Source organism: Mizuhopecten yessoensis, unplaced genomic scaffold, assembly GCF_002113885.1.
Source record: "Mizuhopecten yessoensis strain PY_sf001 unplaced genomic scaffold, ASM211388v2 scaffold10955, whole genome shotgun sequence".
NCBI lineage: Eukaryota > Metazoa > Mollusca > Bivalvia > Pectinida > Pectinidae > Mizuhopecten > Mizuhopecten yessoensis.
In genome coordinates, this window is record NW_018408805.1 from 188,235 (window position 1) to 191,534 (window position 3,300).

The window sequence follows — 3,300 nt, forward strand, 5'->3', positions numbered from 1 at the left end:
CTTTATTATGGTTTATTTTGGCAAATGATACTTTGAATATTACATGTTAATAACTTGATTGGAATTATAACCTTGAGTTGACAGTTTGATACTTTGAAAATTTTGAGCCAGCCCTACCCCCAAGGGCTGTAGGGTGGGGCTCAAGGGAGTCAGTGTGCTAAAATTTCTTCATTTTCCTTGTTTAGAATCAGAGGTGCTAGTTTCAAATCCTTTTTAGTCTGAAATCTGTATACTTGATATTGAATAAGGTGGTTTTATTGTTTTTTGTCACTTTGAATAATATTTCTGTTCATGTTAAAAACGAAATCAACTCTCTGTATAAATATATCAGGTGACCGTTAAGGCCCATGGGCCTCTTGTTATTCATTTCCGTAACAGAAATGACGGAATTAGCTCCGTAGTAATCAAAAACAAGAATATACGTCACTTCCTCTTTTCATTGGCTTGAACATTTATGTTATCAGCCCATAACGTAAAAAAAATGACGTCGCCGTTTGTAACGTCGCTTTTGATTGGCTGATAAAGCGGCGTAGTAATTTCTAAGAGAAAAGAGTCCATCGGTCGGGTGGTGCAGTTGATAGCGCACTTGCCTTTCACCAAGGCGACCGGGGTTCGATTCCCCGAGCGGACGTGAAAAGGTTGGGGTCACCTGCCCGACCACGTGGGTTTTCTCCGGATACTCCGGTTTCCTCCCATACTAAGATTCGCTAACATCCGGGCAAACAAGAGTAATTTGTATAAGTTGAAATAACTTGTTTCATATTTGTTGTAAAATAAATAAATAAAGTTTATATTTTATATATATTTCCAATAGCTGTACATTTGATTGGCGATTTTGTTTTTGGTTATGGAGTTTTAGCCTGTTTTGTAGTTCAAAATCCTAAATTAACGCCAAGTCGTCATTGACAGTTTTGTAACGTTGTGGCGTGTTGCGAACGTCATTGACAGTTTTGTAACGTGTTGTGGCGTGTTGCGTTCTTACGTACCCTTCTTATCACATGACGAAACATTTTCACAGTTTGTCGCTTTTATCAGATTTTTTTCTTATTTAAGACGTAAAGTTTTGCCTTTTTTTCAATTTTTACAAAGGACCATCGGCACACACAGATGAGTTTGGAAAGTCTATATATTGCTACTGCGGTGATTCAACTTGCCATACGCATGTATTCAATGGTTATTGAATACCATTGATGTATGTACTAATAATATAGATTTTTAAGCACTTATTAATTAGATGAATGAGTTTTAATTGTTTAATCTTATTTATACTTTTCAGGTCATGTCTGGATTCCACAATCGTTTTCACGGGACTGCGGTCGTCACCTCCGGTTTATTACTTGAGGAAGTTTGTCTAGTCTATTAAGATGCCACCCCCAAAGAAACCTAAGACAGGACGAACCTCAATTGACCAGTTCCTATCTAACGAGGAACAGATGCTCCGTCATGGATACGTCAGGGACCGGAGTTGGTCGTATTCTAGTCGGGAATCGACGGATAGTATTCGGAATCGGAGTGGTTCCACTTCAGGTGAATCCGACATCCGGGATCGTACAAACTCCTATTCCGGCGAATCTGACATAAGTCGCGAATCTCCTCGGCAAAGCTTTGACTTTGACTGTGCTCCATTTTCCGGAGAAAATCGTTCCAATGGGTTAAAACTTCTAAGAGAATTGATTATAAAGAAAAAAGACACAGAAGAGCAAAGGGTGCCCGGAGATAGTTGTGGAGAACAATCACCAGCAAGCGGAAGTGCATCTCCAACGAACTCTAATTCGTCAGAAAAGATTACTGACGTTGAAATGAAATCTCCTCAGTATAAAATTGAAAAAGTGGAGAAGTTAGATAATGTGGACAAAAAAGACCGAAAGCCATCTCCCGAACCGTTACCGCCAGCTGCAGAAAAGCGCGAAGTTCTAACGGTGCCTACTCTGGAAGAAACAAGCAAAACAACCTCTAAAAAACTTCTAAATAATCTCGTTGCGTCATCACTGATGACGTCACGAGCGAACGGTATGCCTATGGCGACGGTACCGAGTTATCTCTCGCCATACTATTACGGACATTCGCCCCTTATTTCATCGATATATACAAACGGCATGGATTCGGAGCCCAGGGATTTGTCACGAAAGGTACCCAAGTCAGAAAGCAGCGTGGAGAAGAGGTACTTTGATAGTTTGTCGCTAGGCCTAAGTGATAGCAACCTTCACTCTTATATGCACTTTAATATAAATCCTTATAGTACTGTGCCGGAGGCAAATGAAAAACAATATTTGGACGCTAGAAAAAACTTAGTTGGTATGTTGAAGGAACCTCGTTTCAGCAGTTCCGGTCACGTGGGATATCCGACGCCACCGGCAGAAAAGGACGTTACGTTCGGAGGAGCGTTCCCTTTCTTCGTGAACGGCTACGATCTGAACAGGTTTGTAAAACATTATTTTTTTAATTTAAACTCACAGCTCTAGCCACAATTAAGCGATCACTCTCCGAAACAATATAATAACAAGCATAGATCCCTCTAAAATAGAATCTACGTACATTTTACTGTCGCCATATACTAACGGAGGGGAAATTATAGTGACAAATCTTAGCTTTCAGTGTTACTAAAAAGTTCGTAGGTTATTTATCATTTTGAAGGATAATTGATGAAGAAAAGTCGCCGGTATTTCGTTCTGAGCCATATTCGTTCCATCTATATTCAATGCAAGGACCTCTATGACATTCTCCTTGAAGTTTAATATTAAAATCTAAAAGTAGGGAATATCATTTCTCCTTGTAGTGTTAACAAATCATCACGGATAGTAGTTGCTACAGTTGCATTGGTTGGTAAGCACAAGAAAGATAACTCTTACCAAACAACTCTTAACTGGTATTTTACCATGCCAGGGGACGCAACCCCTGCGTGCCTCTGCCGAATACTAAACAAAAGGGAAAATATTACTGTATTTCTCTACGGCTGCTAATTTTCTCAGCTTCATTTGCCAGTTTTTAGGATAAACATTGAAAATGACATTCTTACACAATCAACGTGTTTGAAAAATGTATTTTGAACATTGAAAGGAAAGAACAAAATACCTTTTTTTTCTTCAACCATGTATCCAACAATTAATACAATCTTCATTTACTTGAAAATAAGTGAATCAATCTAAATCAGATCAATGAAATATCAAACACACATACGATTACGAAATAAAACACCAAAAATCGAAGATTTGCAAAAGGGTCATCAAATTGATTCTGAAGAAATACTGATCTGAGTGTGCGAAGCCTTTTCGCTTGAATAAGAAATCTGCTTTAATTTTG